The sequence below is a fragment of the Moschus berezovskii genome, chromosome 11 (assembly GCF_049115385.1).
Source record: "Moschus berezovskii isolate FMDL1 chromosome 11, NW_MosBer_1.0, whole genome shotgun sequence".
In the NCBI taxonomy this organism is placed as follows: Eukaryota; Metazoa; Chordata; class Mammalia; order Artiodactyla; family Moschidae; genus Moschus; species Moschus berezovskii.
Genome location: NC_142470.1, coordinates 96,253,396 through 96,275,497, shown reverse-complemented (window position 1 = coordinate 96,275,497; position 22,102 = coordinate 96,253,396). Strand labels below are relative to the sequence as shown.

The 22,102-nt window shown below is 37.8% G+C and overlaps 1 protein-coding gene and 1 non-coding gene across 5 annotated transcripts in view; one reads left to right on the top strand and one right to left on the bottom strand.

Moving 5' to 3' along the window:
• The window catches only part of EXOC6B (exocyst complex component 6B), a 762,215-nt gene that overhangs the window by 640,032 nt on the left and 100,081 nt on the right, over nucleotides 1-22,102 (top strand). The gene's annotated exons all lie outside the window — the stretch shown is intronic.
• LOC129540179 (U6 spliceosomal RNA) lies at nucleotides 21,145-21,248 on the bottom strand. The gene has a single exon (XR_008682629.1). It is a non-coding gene; the product is annotated as a U6 spliceosomal RNA (small nuclear RNA).

The window sequence follows — 22,102 nt, the reverse complement described above, 5'->3', positions numbered from 1 at the left end:
CCTTGGGTGGGGGTGTTTAGATATAACTAACAGATTACAGAGTTCCTTAAGGGAAAACCATCAGAATGTCCTTTCTGTGAAAATGCTATTTGGGGAGACTAATTTCAGTTATCCCTTATGGGGCTGCTGTGAGGATTAAATGAATTAATATATTTAGAATATGTAGAAGAATATCAGGCGTACAGTAAGCACTGCATATATATTTCTTAATGTTTCCGTGCGTATGTTCTTTGAGCCAGTATTTCAGTGGAGCGGAAGGTCTAGTGAAGTATCCCACCCTGTGACTGTTTTCACTTGACCAAAAGACAAGGAGCAATGATGTCTTTTTCTCAGTGTTTTTGACTAGATATAAAATATATATATATATAAATATATATATATATTAGAAAGGAGGATATGAAGGTGTCCTTATTAATAGTGTATATCATCATCAACCTGAATGTTTCAGGTGAATTGATTAAAAAACAATATTCTAATAAAAAATGTCTGTCAGGCATAAAATTAGTAAACTAAGACAAATGCTTTCCTGTATAATAGCAAACACCTATAGAGGGGAAAAAATCCCATCTATAATAAGAACCGAATCAGTAGAATAAAATAGGCCATGGAAATTTAACTTATTTATGATATAGAGACAATTTAAAATCAGTCAGAAAAATGTTGGTAAATGGTGCTGAGTCAACTCACTGATTCTTTGGGGAAAATCCTAAGTTAGATCACTCCTTCATAGCATTGCCCAAAATAAATTCCAAATGTATTAAAGGCCTAAATGTAGAAGATATTTAAGAAAAAAATAGGAGAATGTTTTTATAAGCTTAAGGGAGAAAAAAACTTTCTGACTGAAATACAAAATCTAAAGCCATACAATAAAAGAGTGATAAGATTTGAGATTTTAACATGGTACAAGTCAGTGTAAATAAAGTTCGATCACAATCTGAGAGAATAATGGTTGTATCTATAATGAAACACTGATTAACATTCAGAACATATTTAAAACTTTGAGGACTCAGTAAGAAAAATTGCTAACAGCCCAGTAAAAAATGATCAGAGAATAATCAATAGGCAGTTTTAAAAATAAGTGCTGCTCTGCGACAACCTAGAGGGATGGGATGGGGCGGAAGATGGGAGGGAGCTTCAAGATGGAGGGGGTATATGTATACCTGTGACTGATTCATGTTGATGTATGACAGAAACCAACACAGAATTGTGAAGCAATTATCTTCCAATAAAAATTAAAAAAAAAAAAAAACTAAAGACTTGCATGGTGGTCCAGTGGTTAAGAATCCGCCAGCCAATGCAGGGGACATGGGTTCAATCCCCAGTCAGGGAAGATTTGACATGCCACAGGGCAACTAAGCCCATGAGCCACAACTGCTGAGCCAGTACTCTAGAGCCCGCAAGCTGCAACTACTGAAGCCCACTCGCCCTGGAGCCCATGCTGTGCAACAAGAGAAGCCTCTGCAATGAGAAGCCCCTGCACCATAACTGGAGAGTAGCCCCCGCTTGCTGTAACTAGAGAAAGCCCCTGTGCAGCAATGAAGACTTAGCACGGCCAAAAATAAGTAAATAAACAACTTTTTAAAAACAACTAAAAGTCCCCCTCCCCCACAATGAAGACAATTACCTTCGTTATTAGTGGAAATTAAAATTGTAATGAGGTACTATTTTTTGATTATCAAATTAGAAAAAGTTTTAATTTATAGTATCTAGCTTTGCAAAAAGGAGGGAAGAAACTGACACTATTTGAAGCTGTAAATTACGGTGTGAATTGGTGCAGCATATTTGAGGACAGTTTTGGAAATAACTATCAGTATTTTAAATTCACTTTCTACTTGATCTCTAGTAATTTTACCACTATGAGTCTATTTGAAAGAGATACTGTCATGTTTCCAAGAATATGAGTGTAAAATATTCATTAAAGTATTCTATGCAAGGGTGAGGAATTAGAACAAATATTGCATTAGAAGAAGAATGGTTAAATGATGAACCATTTCTAGTTGGGATATTATCCCTTGAAAAGGCTGAGGCAGTCATATACATATATATTGGCACGAAAAGATCTCCCAGACACACCAAGTTTAAAAAGTCACCAAACAATATTTACAGTAAAATCCCATCTATACCTAAAAATCTGTCTATATTGTGCATATTTATCTATGTTAACAATTAAATTATTCTTTCATCTTGAAGATGGGAGAAAAAGGGAGAATTTCAGCTTTTACCTGATATCTTTCTTTAAAATGTTGAGAATGTTTTTACATATTCTTTGCATACTTTTTCAAAATGCAATTAAGAGGAGGATAAATTTAATACTGGAAAATTCTGCAGACTAATATTGTTCGTGTCTTTCTTCTTTCTGCAGGTGTACTCTCTATAGAATAGTGTAAAAAGATCAGTCTTTCACATGACTGTGCACCATCTTCCCCAGGGAATTTAGTTCACAAGTAGAAATTTAGGAAAACTCAGAAAAGCATTCTGTTTACCTGCATTTTCCTTTGCCTAATTTCATCCCATTAAAACAGGGTTAAAGTCTCTTTTTTTTTTTTTTTTCGATACTTTATTTTATTTACTTTTTTTTTGGTAATTAATTTATTTTTTATTGGAGGCAAATTATTTTACAATATTATTTTGGTTGGTTTTGCCATACATTGACATGAATTCGCCCCGGGTTTACATAAGTTCCCCCTCCTGAACCCCCCTCCCACCTCCCTCCTCCCTTTATCCTCCCTCTGGGTCATCCCTGCATGCCAGCCCCGAGCATCCTATAACATGCATTGACCCTGAACTAGTGATTCGTTTCACATATGACAACATACGTGTTTCAATGCCATTCTCCCAAATCATCCCACCCTCACCCTCTCCCACAGAGTCCCAAAGACTGTTCTATACATCTGTGTCTCTTTTGCTGTCTCGTATACAGGGTTATCATTTGCATCTTTCTAAATTCCATATATATGCGTTAGTATACTGTATTGGTGTTTTTCTTTCTGGCTTACTTCACTCTGTATAATAGGCTCCAGTTTCATCCACCTCATTAGAACTGATTCAAATGTATTCTTTTTAATGTCTGAGTAATACTCCATTGTATATATGTACCAAAGCTTTCTTATCCATTCGTCTGCAGATGGACATCTAGGTTGCTTCCATGTCCTCGCTATTATAAACAGTGCTGCAATGAACATTGGAGTACATGTGTCTCTTTCAATTCTGGTTTCCTCGGTGTGTATGCCCAGGAGTGCGATTGCTGGATCATATGGCATGTTACTTTTGTCTCCTTGATAGTCATATTCATGAAATACTTGGAGAATCATCATAGAATCATGTCTTTTCTATTTCCATTTTAAAAGCATATTGTACATATATCTTTTATCATGAAATACCTAGAACACTTTTTCAGAGCAGACATAAATAATCATAATAAATCATGATATCTTCATCTATCTGCTCTACTCTCATCTATTATTTAAATGTATACTATACATATAAGAGGTCCTAGATAAATATTGAATGAATTATCTTTAAATATTTAAGGGATTCTCTTGAATTCCCCTTCTTCCCTGTCCATATGTGCTCTAAAGAGAACAGTGGTATTGTTATTAGGAAGGCCAAAGAAATTTGACCTTATGGTTTTGGCAACTCAGAAAGCTTTTCCACTGGAAAAAGTCTAAATGTCCCATGTTTCTTTCCCCCCAAACATATCCAGGTATCATGTCAGCTAACTCAAACTATATTACATTATAAAGTTCCTGTTTTATATTGGAAACTTCCAGAATGAATATAATCTTATATTTAGCACTTCAGTAGTACATGCTCATTTATTCTGAAGCATATCTATTGTTTTTAATATATTTTTATTTAATATCATGTAAAACGGAGACTTAGAAGAAATGGAGTAGCCATCTTAGTCAACAAAAGAGTTTGAAATGCAGTACTTGGATGCAATCTCAAAGAGAACAGAATGATCTCTGTTCGTTTCCAAGGTAAACCATTCAATATCACGGTAATCCAAGCCTATGCCCCTAACAGTAATGCTGAAGAAGCTGAAGTGGAACGGTTCTATGAAGACCTATAAGACCTTTTAGAACTAACACCCAAAAAAGATATCCTTTTCATTATCGGGGACTGGAATGCAAAAGTAGGAAGTCAAGAAACACCTGGAGTAACAGTCAAATTTGGCCTTGGAGCACAAAATGAAACAGGGCAAAGGCTAACAAAGTTTTGCCAAGAGAACGCATTGTTCATAGCAAACACCCTCTTCTAACAACACAAGAGAAGACTCTACACATGGACATCACCAGATGGTCAACACCGAAATCAGATTGATTATATTCTTTGCAGCCAAAGATGGAGAATCTCTATACAGTTAGCAAAAACAAGACTGGGAGCTGACTGTGGCTCAGATCTTGAACTCCTTATTGCCAAATTCAGACTTAAATTGAAGAAAGTAGGGAAAACCACTAGACCATTCAGGTGTGACCTAAATCAAATCCCTTATGATTACACAGTGGAAGTGGGAAATAGATTTAAGGGGCTAGATCTTATAGACAAAATGCCTGATGGACTATGGACGGAGGTTCGTGACATTGTACAGGAGACAGGGATCAAGAAATCCCCAAGGAAAAGAAATGCAAAAAAAGTAAAATGGCTTTCGGAGGAGGCCTTACAAATGTCTATGAAAAGATAAGTGAAAAGCAAAGGAGAAAAGGAAAGATATACCCATCTGAATGCAGAGTTCCAGAGAATAGCAAGGAGAGATAAGAAAACGTTCCTCAATGATCAGTGCAAAGAAATAGAGGAAAACAATAGAATGGAAAAGACTAGAGATCTCTTCAAGAAAATCAGAGATACCAAGGGAACATTTCATGCAAAGATGGGCTCAATAAAGGACAGAAATGGTATGGACCTAACAGAAGCAGAAGATTTTAAGAAGAGGTGGCAAGAATACAAAGAAGAACTGTACAAAAAAGATCTTCACGACACAGATAATCACGATGGTGTGATCACTCACCTAGAGCCAGATATCCTGGAATGTGAAGTCAACTGGGCCTTAAAAGCATCACTATGAACAAAGCTAGTGGAGGTGATGGAATTCCAGTTGAGCTATTTCGAATCATAAAAGAAGATGCTGTGAAAGTGCTGCACTCAATATGCCAGCAAATTTGGAAAACTCAGCAGTGGCCACAGGACTGGAAAAGGTCAGTTTTCATTCCAATCCCAAAGAAAGGCAATGCCAAAGAATGCTCAAACTACCACACAATTGTACTTATCTCACATGCTAGTAAAATAATGCTGAAAATTCTCCAAGCCAGGCTTCAGCAATATGTGAACCTTGAACTTCTAGATGTTCAAGCTTGTTTTAGAAAAGGCAGAGGAACCAGAGATCAAATTGCCAACATCTGCTGGACCATCAAAAAAGCAAGAGATCTCCAGAAAATCATCTCTTTCTGCTTCATTGACTATGCCAAAGCCTTTGACTGTGTAGATCACAAGAAATTTTGGAAAATTCTGAAAGAGATGGGAATACCAGACCACCTGTCCTGCGTCTTGAGAAACCTGTATGCAGGTCAGGAAGCCACAGTTAGAACTGGACATGGAGCAACAGACTGGTTCCAAATAGGAAAAGGAGTACGTCAAGGCTGTATATTGTCACCCTGCTCATTTATATGCAGAGTACGTCATGAGAAACTCTGGGCTAGAAGAAGCCCAAGCTGGAATCAAGATTGCCGGGAGAAATATCAATAACCTCAGATATGCAGATGACACCACCCTTACGGCAGAAAGTGAAGAAGAACTAAAGAGCCTCTTGATGAAAGTGAAAGAGGAGAGTGAAACAGTTGGCTTAAAACGCAACATTCAGAAAACTAAGATCATGGCATCCGGTCCCATCACTTCATAGCAAATAGATGGGGAAACAGTGGCAGTCTTTATTTTGGGGGGCTCCAAAATCACTGCAGCTGGTGACTGCAGCCATGAAAGTGAAAGATGTTTACTCCTTGGGAGAAAAGTTATGACCAACCTAGACAGCATATTAAAAAGCAGAGACATTACTTTGCCAATAAAGGTCCGTCTAGTCAAGGTTATGGTTTTTCCAGTGGTCATGTATGGATGTGACAGTTGGACTACAAAGAAAGCTGATCGCCGAAGAATGGATACTTTTGAACTGTGGTGTGGGAAACTTTTGAGAGTCCCTTGGACTGCAAGGAGATCTAACCAGTCCATGCTAAAGTAGATCAGTCCTGAATATTCATTGGAAGGACTGATGTTGAAGCTGAAACTCTAATACTTTGGCCACCTGGTGGGAAGAACTGAGTCCCTGGGAAAGACCCTGATGCTGGGAAAGATTGAAGGTGGGAGGAGAAGGGGACAACAGAGGATGAGATGGTTGGATGGCATCACCGACTCGATGGACATGGGTTTGGGTGGACTCCGGGAGCTGGTGATGGACAGGGAGGCCTGGCGTGCTGTAGTCCATGGGGTTGCAGAGTCAGACATGACTGAGCGACTGAACTGAACTGAACTGAAAAAACAGAGACATACATGTTCAGGAGTCTTATGATTCTCTTTCTATGTACCCTTGGACAAATCCATAACTGTCCCTGTCCTTCACTTCTTCATCTTTAAGAATATATGTGTATATTTATTTTACAGAGAAATTATTAAGCAGAATTCTTATTATAAGAACTCCTTATAAAGATTTAACTTGTTATTCAATCACAAAGTCATGTCTGATACTTTGCGACCCCATGGATTGTAGCACACCAGGCTCCTCTGTTCTCCACTCTCCCGGAGTTTGCTCAAATTCATGTCTGCTGAGTCAGTGATGCTATCTAACCATCACATCCTCTGCCACCCCCTTCTCCTTTTGCCTTCAGTCTTTCCCAGTATCAGGGTTTTGTCCAATGAGTCAGCTCTTTTGCATCAGGTGACCAAAGTATTTGAGCTTCAGATTCAGCAACAGTCCTTCCAATGAATATGCAGGGTGGATTTCCTTTAGGACTGACTGGATTGACCTCCTTGCTGTTCAGGGGATTCTCAAGCGTCTTCTCCAACACCACAATTAGAAAGCATCGATTCTTTAGTGCTCAGCTTTCTTTATGGTCCAACTTCTTTATGGCCCTTGTCCTTTATGCAGTATCATTTTCTATATTAAAAAAATTACATACTGTAAGTCTGCTTTTCTATTCTTAATTTGTTTTATGCTCAGTTGTCTTATCTTTTACAATAAACATACTGGAAATGACTTCAGTATATCATCTGGTCTAATAATTGGGATCTCTGACTCAGTTTCCCATAAAGCTGGAGTCATTTCAAAGCTCTCTTGGGAAAGATTTACTTCCTTGCTTACTTAGTAGCTGGTTGTTGGAGGATCCATTTTCTTATTGGACTGAGACCTCAATTCCTCAAGAGCTTTTAGCCAAGACCTTCTTTAGTTCCTTGACACGTGGGTCTCTCCCTAACGTATCTCATAACATGGCAGATTGCTTCATCAGAGCAAGCAAGTGAATGGGTAACAGAGTATAATAGCAAGACAGAAATCAGTCTTCTGGAACCTAACCACAGAATCCCCTCACTTTCCCCATATTCTACCTTTTTCCTTCTAGTCTGGTTTAAGGAAGTACTAATAACTGATCTGACATGTACAGACACGTAATAATAAATATCCAGTTGTTTCCTTTCAAAACAAAAAATTTCACCTGTAGCTGTAGAGATTTAAGATCTACACCAATTTGTAGGCAGTTGAATTCACATCTGGGACCAGGATTCAAACTAGGGGTTGATTCAGAAATCACCTGACAGTACCTTGAAACCAAATACTGCTCATGTCTTCCATTTTTTCTCTTGATACCTAAAAGTTTGGATAAAAGATAAACTGAGGCATATGTGTAACAGAGGACCTTATATAGATTTATAAGAACATCTTATAAATCTTATAAGAACACCTTATATAGATGTATAAGAACCTTATATAGAAGTAACAGAGAACCTTATATAGATGATGAAACGTCTTTACTCGAGCTAGATGAATATATGTTGAAAGCTAGATCTATTTCTCTCCTGCAGAAAGTTATCACCTGTAATGAACCAGGCAGTTACCATTGGAAGATGTACATATGAAAGAAGAAAACAAATCACATCAGTTTTGATAAGGAAGGGGATTCCTGAGAAATAAAGCAGGGGAAATGCTTTCTCTCTAGGTCATACTGAAGTTTTACCCACTTAGGAAATTAAAGAAAAAAAGAAACAAGTTGCTCAGTCATGTCCAACTCTTTGAGACCCCATAGACTGTAGCCTGCCAGGTTCCTCCACCCATGGGATTTTCCAGGCAACTGGAATGGGTTGCCATTTCCTTCTCCAGGAGACCTTCCCGACCCAGGGATTGAACCCAGGTTTCCTGCATTGTTCGTAGTTGCTTTACCATCTGAGCCCCCAGGGAAGCCCAAGGAAATTAAGGTGGCAGTTTATTAGGCGGGAGGGAATGGTTTTCACGGTCTTTGAAGATAGACGCTCTGCAGTCTCATGATAGCATTATTACAGTATTTTCACTCTTCACTTGAAACCTGTTTCTAATTATTCTGGCCTTGATTGAGTTCACAAGTCATTAAAAACTATTATTGCATTAATTTTAGATCACAGTTGGAAATGGACACACATACCACTGCATATACATAAACAGGTATCATACACTTAGGGAATTTTCCTCTCACCCTTTCTTCTCCAGGTTCAAATAGCCCCAGCTTCATTAGCCTCTCCTAGGACCTCTGTTCTATTTATTAAACCTTGTGACTTAAGACCTTCTTTGAGTTTTTAATGTAATTTTTTTTTTCTTTCTCTGTGAATTTGAGAGCCTTAATGTCAGGTATTTTTACAGATATTTCATACAAAAGTGATTTTGGTTTTTTGTTTGCAAGCCATTTTTATCCAGTCCCTCACTCTAATCTTCCTCTCTTTTTTTGGTTAATAGAGAGGGATTACAAGATTATGTTGGTCCTAGACATCCCCTCAAATATAGGTAATTATAAATATATAAAGAGAAATATATACATAGAAATAAACACCTAATAAGGATTTTATTCTGTCAAATTTGCGATAAATTTAGGAGAGATGAAAAAAGAGGCAAACCAAGGATGTCTGCTCTCAGAGGTTCACTGACTTGTCCTGACTTTTTGTCCTTTTGGCTCTGATCACAGTGATCAGTGGTCCCACTGGATTATGCTGCATCTTTGTCTGGATTTATTAGGAGTCCCAAATCTCTGTTTTCCTAGTAACTGACTCCTTATCTCTCCTTCTTTCTCCTCCTACCATCTGGAAGACATACGTTTGCTGATATAATTTCAATTCCAATTTCTTTCTTAAAGTTCCAATTTAGTGAAAATGAGAGCCCTACCCTCTAGAATCACTGAAAGCTTCATCCATATCATTATACTACAAGACGCGTACAGATCTTTCTCTATGCCTTTTCCAGTCAACTTACAGAAGCAAAGATTGAAGTTATTGTTCTTCATTCTGTAAACCAACTGGATTTGTCATACTCATAAAAAATCGTAGAACATTTAAGATTCACCCTAAAGTGAATCTTTGTTTTTACATTCAATGGAATAGGACGTAGGACAAATATTTAGGCCTGCTTTTATTTTATAGAAAAACCAAGTTTTCTACTAATAGAATGAGCATGCCAAAAGAAATTAAGCAGCATCTCAGAGATTATATAAAGAGCGCATATTTGGTCATTCTGGTTTTAAAATACTCATTGACACTCTAGTTTTATGTTTTTTTAAAATCACAGTAAATAGTGACTGAATATCTACTAGATTTATGGTCAAGTCTCTTTTATAAGGGTAATAGGAAAGTGGAGAACCTAGAGCTGTGCCTCTCACTTCATGTACTGTCATCTAACCTTAGAAAAAGGTTGAATTCAATCACACTGGCCCTATACTTTTTCTCTATAGCAAGAGTTGGCAATCTGTGGCCCACTGCCTATTTCTAGAAATAAAGTTTTATGGGAGAATAGCTATACTCTTTTGCTTACTATCTGGGGCTGCTTTCACATTACAATGGAGAATTGAAGACTTAACACAGAGAATAAATATATGGCCCAGGAATGTAAAGCATTTACTCTCTGGCCCTTTACAGAAAGTTTTCCACCTCCTGCTCGACAGAATTAAATGCAAGAAAGTGAAAATCTTTACAAACTTAAAATAGGATAAAAGTCCCTATAATACTAATCAAGTCTTTCATGTTTTGATCAATAGAATTTTTTTTAATAAGAGGATGTGATTGTATAAAAGGACTGGTAGGGAAAATTAAGCTATTTTTAAACATGAAGTCTGAGTAAATTTTGAGAGACATTTTTAATATTTAAGATACTTTTGTATGTAAATACTTAAAAATAAGAAACTGGATCTGAAATCCCTAATAATATCAACCATATTGAGAGATGAGAAGTGTAGGGCTAATAATGCTCTTTTAGTCTTGACACTGATAATTATGTTTATATTTTAAAAATTGAATTGAGACTGTATACATTCTAAATCATTATCAAAAACTAATCAAAGAAAATTTCTTTGTAGCAAAGGAAACAACAAAGAAGAAAACAAAGCAGAAAGCACAAAAACAAATAATACAGGACCAAACATACTCATTATGATAATAAATATAATTAGAGTAAATGTTCTACTAAAAGACTCAGATTGGCTTTTTAAAAATATCAAAATATGAAAAATAGCTCTGAAATGTTAAAAGACAAATAAAAGGCAAAAATTCAAGCAAATACAATTTAAAGGAAAGTATAAGTTGTAGTTTGATTATCATGTTGCTGCTGCTGCTGCTAAGTCACTTCAGTCGTGTCCGACTCTGTGTGACCCCATAGACGGAAGCCCACCAGGCTCCCCCTTCCCTGGGATTCTCCAGGCAAGAACACTGGAGTGGGTTGCCATTTCCTTCTCCAATGTGTGAAAGTGAAAAGTGAAAGTGAAGTCGCTCAGTCGTGTCCCCGACCCTTAGCGACCCCACGGACTGCAGCCTACCAGGCTCCTCCATCCATGGGATTTTCTAGGCAAGAGTACTGGAGTGGCTTGCCATTGCCTTCTCCGATTATCATGTTAAGAGTTAGTATATTGATTTTTTTAATAGGGCTTCCTAGGTGGCGCTAGTGGTAAAGAATCTGCCAGCCAATGAAGGAAATAATGGAGACTCAGTTTGAGCTCTGGGTTGGGAAGATCCCCTGGAGTAGGAAGTGGCACCCTACTCCACTGTTCTTGCCTGGAAAATTACATGGGCAGAGGAGCCTGGTGGGCTGCAGTCTGTGGGGCCACAAAGAGTCCCAAATGACTGAGCAACTCAGCACCACCATACTGATTTTTACTTGAAATTACAGTGCAACTGCATTTAATTTCATTGAACATTGTTATTGAGTTAACAATGAAGGAAGATTGTTAAGGTCTCTCATTGTAGTAAACATGTATATACTCTGGAGGTTAAAGTATATTGTCTTTTGTATTAGTGTATAAGTGTGTGAAAGAAGAAGAAAATCTATTTAAGATATATCCAAGTTTCTGAGGAAAGAAAGTCAGACACAGGTGATTATTGCTTATCTTCAACATGTACCTTGCTAATTCTTAATGCCTTGAAATTAGAACCACATTGGTCAAAATCCCAGAGCTAAGTAATTGTTATCAGATTCTCAATGATCTGTTTCTATTATGAAGAATCAAACTGAGGACAGGAGAAGAGAATGACTATAATGTTACCTTGTTGAGAAACACTAAATAATTGTTCATTCATTTCTTAGATCTTGTCTCCCCACACAAATCATTTTCTTTTTCTGTTTCTTTTCTTCTTTTTTTCATTCCAGCACTCATTAAAGTTATTCAAGTTTGTCCTTCATATCTGTTATTTAAGTTGCTGAAGTTGTGATCATCATTACCTTCAATATTTATTGAAAATTCTACTACTGCAGGTTTTTTGCATTGTTTCCACTATCTCCCTTAACATGAACTTTCATTGTGGACTTCCGCTTCCTTGCATTGTATTGAGAATGCAAATTAGTTTTTAGTTTTTAAATTTCTTTCTGGTTTCTATACTTTTTAAAAAAAATGTGCCTTTTCTCTTAAAGAATAATAGTCCCTTCTGTGATCCTGGAGTATTTTTCCATATGTCTTTTTCCTGATTATCCATCATGGAAGGAATATTTAGATGCATTCTGCATATCAACAGATCGGATATGTAGTTCACTATGGTCCTGTTTCTTGGGTTTGTTTGCCATATAGTATCCCAAGAAATATCAAGAAAGGAAGTTCATGTTCTTGTATCTACGTTAGGAGTCAGCACAGTAGCATGTATTATAAGCCGAGAGGAAAAAAAAAATGTTGGCTTATAAGCTACATTACCATAAGCCATTTTTAGGCCAAAAGCCATTTTTATACCAAACTTTCAGTTTTAAAAACCAGACATCTATTTACCCTGTTCTTGAGTGTGATTAGCCTCATCTCAGATACATAGCTGGAGAGTGCATTGATATACACAATTCCTATCCAGTCCCTCACCATTAGCAGTTATTCATCAAATGCAATGTGCTTTGTCATATATACCTTCATTGTATCTTTCTCTAATGTTAACCAGAGAATGAATGGAAACTCTCTTGCCTTAATGCATCCTCTTATTGAGCTCTTTAATTTGTGCCCACATCGTGACTCCATAGTATTTTGCATCACTTAAGTCCTGTTGCCTTCTGCCATGTTATAAAGGCATAAGGGCTCAGGAAAAAGGATATCCAGCTTTGTGTACCTCAGGAAGCAGCAACTGATAAATGAAAGGCTGGTGAGAATGCAGCACAATTGAATCTCTTGTGTATATATTGCTGGTGGGGATATAAAACGGTTCTGTCACTCTGGAGAACAGCCTAGCAGTATCTTATAAAATTAACTATATCCTTGCCATATAAACCAGCAGTCACACTCCTGGGCATTTGTCCTAGAGAAGTGAAAATGTTTACCAAAAAAAAAAAAAAAAGAGAGAGAAACCCTGTACGTGAATGTTCATAGCAGATTTATTTGTAATAACCAAAACTGGAAGTGTACTTCCAATGTACAGTCTAAATGTACCTCAGAGATTGAATGGATAAATAATCTTTGATACATCTATACAATGGAATACTACTTGACAGTAAAAAGACTGGTCTATTGATATGTGTGCAAAAACTAGAATAGCTCTTGAAGGCATTATGCTAAGTCAAAACTTTATATACTGTCTAATTCCAGTTATGTGACATTCTCTAAGTTACAAAATTATGCTGATGGAGAACAAATCAGTGGTTGTCAGAGGTTAGTGTTGGAGATAGGGGAAAGTTTGACTAGTAAGAAAGAAAACAGAGGAGTTCCTTAATGGTGATGGAACAGTTTTGCATTCTTGACACAAATCTGCTGCTGCTAAGTCACTTCAGTTGTGTCCGACTCTGTGTGACCCCATAGACGGAAGCCCACCAGGCTCCCCCGTCCCTGGGATTCTCCAGGCAAGAACACCGGAGTGGGTTGCCATTTCCTTCTCCAATGTGTGAAAGTGAAAAGTGAAAGTGAAGTCACTCAGTTGTGTCCGACCCCCAGCAACCCCATGGACTGCAGCCTACCAGGCTCCTCCATCCATGGGATTTTCTAGGCAATAGTACTGGAGTGGCTTCAGTTCAGTTCACTCGCTCAGTTGTGTCTGACTCTCCGCGACCCCATGAATCACAGCACGCCAGGCCTCTCTGTCCATCACCAACTCCCGGAGTTCATTGGAGTGGCTTGCCATGTGATAAATTTTTATGCAGCTGCATGCATACAAATGTGGGTCTGACTCTATGTGACCCCATGGACTATACAGTCCATGGAATGCTCTAGGTCAGAATACTGGAGTGGGTAGCCTTTCCCTTCTCCAGGGGATTTCCCAACTCAGGGATCGAACTGGGGTCTCCTGAAGTGCAGGCAGATTCTTTACCAACTGAGCTATCAGGGAAGTTGCATATAAAGCACACATATACAGAAATGTGTGTGAAAACTGGTGAAATCCAAATAAGGTCTATCCCTGAACTCATGGTATTGTACTAGAGTCAGTTTCCTGGTTTTGACAATGTGTTCTGGTTATATAAGATATTATCGTTGGAGGAAGCTGGTTGAAAGATTTATGGAAACCCTTGGTATTATTTTTTGAAGCTTGTCATGAGTATTTCAAAATTTTTTAATTACATTTTTAAAAAAATAGCAGCAAGTATGCAACAGAGCAGTATCCACCCAGTTTTAGTAATAACTGTAGACAAGTAGTTTTCAAACCTGGGAGATCATCAGATTCATTCAGTGTTTTATAAAAAATATTCACTTACAGACAACTCCCCCTACCCCCCAAGTACCCAAACCAGACCTTGAATTAGGATCTCTACAAATGGAGCCAAAGAATCTGTATTGCAGAAAATTGCCCAATGTTGAAAAGTACTGTTGCAGAGCCTAGTTTCTGACCTGTGGGGAGGAGTGGAGAAGACTAGTGAGTCTGTTCTGTGTGAGCCCTGAATTGGGATTCTCAATTCTGCTCTCTTCTTGTTAGTTTGAAAATCCTTCTGAATTTTGGCAATAGTTTAACCATTCATTTTAGATTTTAACATTGTTAAAAGAGTTTCTACTTTTTTCAGAAGTTTTTATGGCCATTTCAGTGGGAAGTGTCTTTGCTGTATCTTTAGCTCCTAATCAGTTGCCAGTGTAAACCAGAAGCAGGGCAGCAGTACTTTTATAGATGAACCCTGTCTTTACCTTATCCACATGTGAATGGTGACTTGCTTCCAGCTTTCCCCAGTTAGGCTGCAGAGTTCTGCTTTACTTGATCAGATTTTCACATTGATGTGGCGTCAACGTAAATCATGCTTCCCCCAAGATTGGCTAGTAAGTGGAAGACAGCCAAGGCACACCACAGTGAAGACATCAGTTAGGAAAATTACATCCAAAACCTGAAAGCAGCTGTCACTGAAGTTTTTGTTTATGAAAATTGGAAAAACTCTCCTCTCTCAACCACTGACATCCCTGATTTATTGTTTCTCCGCTGAAAATTATCCAAAGATGTTTTCAGACATTAGCTGGTGAAAGCCAAATTTATTGAAGGTGGAGGAAAATGTAAAGAACCATTCTATTTGTGAATTTCTCAGTCAGATATAGCAACATTTTAATAGCTAGAGATGACCAGATTCTTTTTGTGCATGTGAAAAAAATGTCTTTGAGGAGCTCATGTGACTGATAGTGCTAGAAGGGACAGGTGTCTTATGTGGTCGTGCAAAGAATTCTGTCCCAATAATCAGGACCCTTGACTGCGCACCCTGACTCAGCTGCTAGCTGAAACTGTATTCTTAGCGGAGTTGCTGGACTGCTCTGGGTCTCGGTTCTGTATCTGAGATATTTGGAGGCAGATGTTATATCCAAATCTACTTATATGGCCTGTTGTTTGGAATTTTTAATTTTGAATATTGAAAACTAGTATTTTTAGTACTTAATTTCAACCTGTGTTTCTAAATATTATAAGAAAAGGTCTTTCACGCTAGTAAAGTGCAAGTAATTCTCAGAAATAAATGTCAACACGACTAATCTTAAATCCTGATAAAGGCGAATTAAACATATTTCCTCTTTTTAAATATTAAGTTTAAAAAGATTAAGAGTATGTACATTGTAAGGAGTCTGATCAGTTAATGCGATTGCATGTTTGTTTAAGATATTTCAGACTTATTTGCAAAATTACAATAATTTTTTTATGGTCTTTATATATTTTTATTTTTTCAGTATTTCTTGTTTTCTGCCTTTAACAAATGATCTATTATGGATAAAAATTAAGCAGTGTAGGAGTGTATTAGTCAGAGTTCTGCAGAGAAATAGAACCAGTAAGATATGTGTGTATGTATACGTATGTGTGTATTATTTACTTACTTATAATGAATTAGCTTGTGTGATTATGGAAGCTGGCAAATTTCCCTAGATCTGCAGATCCATCAAGTTGGAGACGCAAGTAAAGTTCCGTTTTAAAATGCTAGCAGATTTGAGACCCAAAAAACTCATGTTTTCATTTCAGTCAAGGCCAGAAAAGACTGATGTTCCAGCTCAAGGCAGTTAGACAGGAGGAGTTTCCTCTTACTTGTAGGAGGGCCAGCCTTTTGATTCTATTCAGTCCTTTACCCAACTGGATGGGGCCCACTCACATGAGGGAGAGCAATATGCTTTACTAAGTTTATCAATTAAAATGTTGGTATTTATCCAGAAATACTCCCACAGGCACACCCAGAGTAATGTTTGACCTAATTTCTGGCCCAGTCAAGTTGACACATAAAGTTAACCATCACAATGAGTAAAAATGAAGACATTTTCAAGTCTTACGCTGGTAAAAACACACACATTTGTATCACAGAACCTAGCTGTGTCAGCTAGGGGAAAACTAACCAAGAGACTGGATCTATGAACACAGTCTTCTGAATTCCTTTGGCTATTCATGACTTACTCTAAACCCACTTAGAGGATCTGAAGCAATACAGATTTAAAGGAGAGAAGTTTACAAATGAACTTGTTTACAGAGCAGAAATAGAGTCACGGGAGTAGAAAGCAAAGTTACCATCACCAGAAGGAAAGCAGAGTGTGTAGGGGAGGAGGGATAAATTGGGAGACTGAGACTGAAAAATACACACTACTATATACAAAATCAGAGCTTCCCTGATAGCTCAGATGGTAAAGAATCCGCCTGCAATGCAGGAGACCCGTTTGATTCCTGGGTAAGGAAGATCCACTGGAGAAGGGATAGGCTACCCACTCCAGTATTCTTGGGCTTCCCTTGTGGCTCAGCTGGTAAAGAATCCACCTGCAATGTGGGAGACCTGGGTTCAATCCCTGGGCTGGGAGGATCCCCTGGAGAAGGGAAAGGCTACCCACTCCAGTATTGTGGCCTAGAGAATTCCATGGACTGTATAGTCCATGGGGTCGCAAAGAGTCGGACATGACTGAGGGACTTTCACTTTCATATATAAAGTAGATTACTAATAAGGATCTACTGTATAGCACAGTCCTCTCAATACTCTGTAATGACCTATATGGTAAAAGAATCTAAAAATGTGTGGAGATACACATATATATATGCACATATATATGTATACTAACATGAAATTAGTTTCAGAAACTAACACAACATTATAAATCAACTATACTTTAATAAAAAAATTTTTTTAAAGATAGTTCACATCTACTTCTTAATAAATTCTACCCATGAAGAAAAAAAATTGAGGAAAGTTAGAATATTCCTTTTGTTGACATTTTAAAGTCAAGGTTATTGTAGAATAGAAAAAGCTGTAAATTATAATTGTGCAAATTGATTTGTCTTTGTAAAGTGAATGCACCCATAAAACTCATACCCAGATAAAAAATTACTCATTCTTGGGAATGAACATTCCCATTATACCTGTTCCTAGTCCCTAATTCCTCTCATCCAATAGTAATCACTGTACTTATTTCTATCAGCATTGAATAGTTAGACCTGTTTATGAGATTCATCTAAACTGTTGCATGAAGTGATAATTTATCCTTTCTCATTGCTGTAAAGCATTCCATTATATAGTTATGCAGATATACAAAAAACTCAGCAGTGGCCATAGAACTGGAAAAGATCAGTTTTCATCCCAGTCCCAAAGAAGGGCAGTGCCAAAGAATGTTCAAACTACTGTGCAACTGTGCTCATTTCACATGCTGGCAAGGTAATGTTCAAAATCCTTCAAGCTAGTCTTCAGCGGCATGTGAATTGAAAACTTCTAGATGTACAAGCTGGGTTTAGAAAGGGCAGAGGAACCAGAGATCAAATTGCCAACATTCATTAGATCATAGAAAAAGAAAGGAAATTCCAGAAAAACACCTATTGCTTTTTCATTGACTATGCTGAAGCCTTTCACTGCATGGGTCACAACAGACTGTGGAAATTTCTTGAAGAGGTGTGAATACCAGACCACCATACATGTCTCCTGAGAAATCTGTATGCCAGTCAAGAAGCAACAGTTAAAACCGGACATGAAACAACGAACTGGTTCAAAATTGGGAAAGGAGTACGTCAAGGCTGTATATTGTCACCCTGCTTATTTAACTTTGATGCATAGTACGTCACGTTAAATACCGGGCTGGGTGAATCACAAGCTGGAATCTAGATTGCTGGAAGAAATATCAACAGCTTCAGATATGCAGATGATATCACCTAAATGGCAGAAAGCAGAGGAACTAAATGATGAAGGTGAAAGAGGACAGTGAAAAAGCTGGCTTGAAACTCAACATTCAGAAAACTAAGATCATGACATCTGGTCCCATCACTTCATGACAAATAGAGATGGGAAAAAAGTGGAAACAGTGGCATATTTTATTTTATTGGGCTCAAAAATCACTGCTAATCATGACTGCAGCCATGAAATTAAAGGATGCTTGCTCCTTGGAAGGAAAGTGATGACAAACCTATTAGTGCATTAAAAAGCAGAGACATCACTTTGCTGATGAAGATCTGTATAGTCAAAGCTGTGGTTTTTCCAGTAGTCATGTACAAATGTGAGAGTTGGACCATAAATAAGGCTGAGTGCCAAAGAATTGATGCTTTCGAATTGTAGTGCTAAAGAGGACTCTAGAGAGTCCACTGGAGATCAAACCAGTCAGTCCTAATGGAAATCAACCCTGAATATTCATTGATGCTAAAGCTGAAGCTCCAGTACTTTGGCCATCTGATTCAAAGAGCTGGCTTGTTGGAAAAGACCCTGATGCTAGGAAAGATTGAGGGCAGGAGGAGAAGGGGATGACAAAGGATGAGATGTTTAGATAGCATCACCAACTCAATGAACGTGAGTTTGAGCAAACTTCAGGAGACAGTAAAGGACAAAGAAGGCTGGCATACTGCAGTCCATGGGGTCTTAAAGAGTCGGACATGACTTAGGGACTAAACAACAACAACAAATACAAATAAGCCACAGTTTAGTCATTCCTGTTTGATTGGTTTTTTTCTGTATTCATATTTTAATTGATTTATTTTAAGTGGAGGCTAATTACCTTACAATATTGTATTGGTTTTGCCATACATTGACATGAATCTGCCCCAGGTGTACATGTGTTCCCCATCTTGAACACCCCTCCCACCTCCCTCCCCATATCATCCCTTTGGGTCATCCCATTGCACCAGTTCTGAACATCCTGTCTCATGCATTGAGCCTGAACTGGTGATTCATTTCACATATGACAATATACATGTTTCAATGCCATTCTCCCAAATCATCCCACCCTCGCCCTCTCCCATAGAGTCCAAAAGACTGTTCTATACATCTATGTCTCTTTTGCTGTCTCGTATACAGGGTTATCATTAGCATCTTTCTAAATTCCACATATATGCGTTAGTATACTGTATTGGTATTTTTCTTTCTGGCTTACTTCACTCTGTATAATAGGCTCCAGTTTCATCCACCTCATTAGAACTGATTCAAATGTATTCTTTTTAATGTCTGAGTAATACTCCATTGTGTATATGTACCAAAGCTTTCTTATCCATTTGTCTGCAGATGGACATCTAGGTTGCTTCCATGTCCTGGCTATTGTAAACAGTGCTGCGATGAACATTGGGGTACACGTATCTCTTTCAATTCTGGTTTCCTCGGTGTGTATGCCCAGCAGTGGGATTGCTGGGTCATATGGCAGCATATTAAAAAGCAGAGACATTACTTTGCCAACAAAGGTCCGTCTAGTCAAGGCTATGGTTTTTCCCGTGGTCATGTATGGATGTGAGAGTTGGACTGTGAAGAAAGCTGATCGCCGAAGAATTGATGCTTTTGAACTGTGGTGCTGCAGAAGACTCTTGAGAGTCCCTTGGACTGCAAGGAGATCCAACCAGTCCATTCTAAAGGAGATCAATCCTGGGTGTTCATGGGAAGGACTGATGCTAAAGCTGAAACTCCAATACTTTGGCCACCTCATGCGAAGAGTTGACTCACTGGAAAAGAGTCTGATGCTAGGAAGAATTGGGGGTGGGAGGAGATGGGGACCACAGAGAATGAGATGGCTGGATGGCATCACCGACTTGATGGACATGAGTTTGAGTGAACTCCGGGAGTTGGTGATGGACAGGGAGGCCTGGCGTGCTGTGATTCATGGGGTCGCAAAGAGTTGGACACGACTGAGCGACTGAACTGAACTGAACTGAACTGATGGCAGTTCTATTCCCAGTTTTTTAAGGAATCTCCACACTGTTCTCCATAGTCCCTGCACTAGTTTGCATTCCCACCAATAGTGTAAGAGGGTTCCCTTTTCTCCACACCCTCTCCAGCATTTATTGCTTGTAGACTTTTGGATAGCAGCCATTCTGACTGATGTGAAATGGTATCTCATTGTGGTTTTGATTTACATTTCTCTGATTATGAGTGATGTTGAGCATCTTTTTTATGTGTTTGTTAACCATCTTTATATCTTCTTTGGAGAAATGTCTGTTTAGTTCTTGGCCCATTTTTTGATTGGATCGTTTATTTTTCTGGAATTGAGCTGCAGGAGTTGCTTGTATATTTTTGAGATTAATTGTCAGTTGCTTCATTTGCTATTATTTTCTCCCATTCTGAAAGCTGTCTTTTTACCTTGCTTATAGTTTCCTTTGCTGTGCAGAAGCTTTTAATTTTATTATTTTTATTTTTCCATTTTTTTTATTTTTGCTTTTATTTCCAGTATTCTGGGAGGTGGGTCATGGAGGAGCCTGCTGTGATTTATGTCAGAGAGTGTTTTGCCTATGTTCTCCTCTAGGAGTTTTATAGTTTCTGGTCTTACATTTAGATCTTTAATCCATTTTGAGTTTATTTTTGTGTATGGTATTAGGGAGTGTTCTAGTTTCATTCTTTTACAAGTGGTTGACCAGTTTTCCCAGCACCACTTGTTAAAGAGATTGTCTTTTCTCCATTGAGTATTCTTGCCTCCTTTGTCAAAGATAAGGTGTCCATAGGTGCGTGGATTTATCTCTGGGCTTTCTATTTTGTTCCATTGATCTATGTTTCTGTCTTTATGCCAGTACCATACTGTGATGACTGTGGCTTTGTAGTAGAGCCTGAAGTCCGGCAGGTTGATTCCCCCAGTTCCAGTCTTCTTTCTCAAGATTGCTTTGGCTAAAAATATGCAACACTTCACGAATTTGTGTGTCATCCCTGCGCAGGGACTGTGCTAATCTCTGTATTGTTCCAATTTTAGTATATGTGCTGCTGAAGTGAACACCTGTTTGATTGTTGATGGCCATAAGGGATATTTCTTCACTGGGGTTCTTACAAATAGTACTGCCTTAAACAGTCTTGTATATGCTTTTTGATGTGCCATTTTCTATTGGATATATACCTAGGGTTGAATTGCTGGTCATTTGTTAGGATATATGCATCATTTTTAGTAAATACCACTAGTTTTTCAGTGATTGTAATCAGTTTATACCAAGAATGATGGTAGTTCAGCTTACTCCATATCTTCAATAATATGTGGTATTGTATTCTTCCTAATTTTAGCCATTCTGGTGGGTGTACTGCTATTTTTTGTGTTTATTTTGTATATTATATTGTGTAATGTAATTATTTGTAATATTTCTCTAATATTTATGATACTGGGCAATCTTTGTATGTTAATTAGCCATTTTGATATCTTCCTTTTGTGAAATGCTAGTTCAGCTATTTTGCCCAATTTTCTGTTGGATTTTCTTTCTTATAATGGCCTGTGGGGGGTTTGGTATCAAGGTTATGCTAGTCTACTAAGAATACTTGGTAAGTTTTCCCTCATTTTCTTTCTTAAGAAGAATTTGTGGAAGATTAGTTTTATTTTTTTCCTTCAGTGTTACAAAGATTTCACCATATGGGCCAGGCAATTTCTTTCTGGGAAGCTTATTATAGACTCAACTTCTTTAATACACAATGATTAGTCCACTCTTCTATTTATTCTTGTGCTAATTTTGTAAAATTGTGTTTTCCTAGAAATTTGTTTCATCTAAATTTCCTAATATGTTGACATAAAGTTGTTCATAATATTCTCTATATTTTTAACATCTATAGGATATGTAGTTATATGCTTCTTTTCATTTTGAATACTGG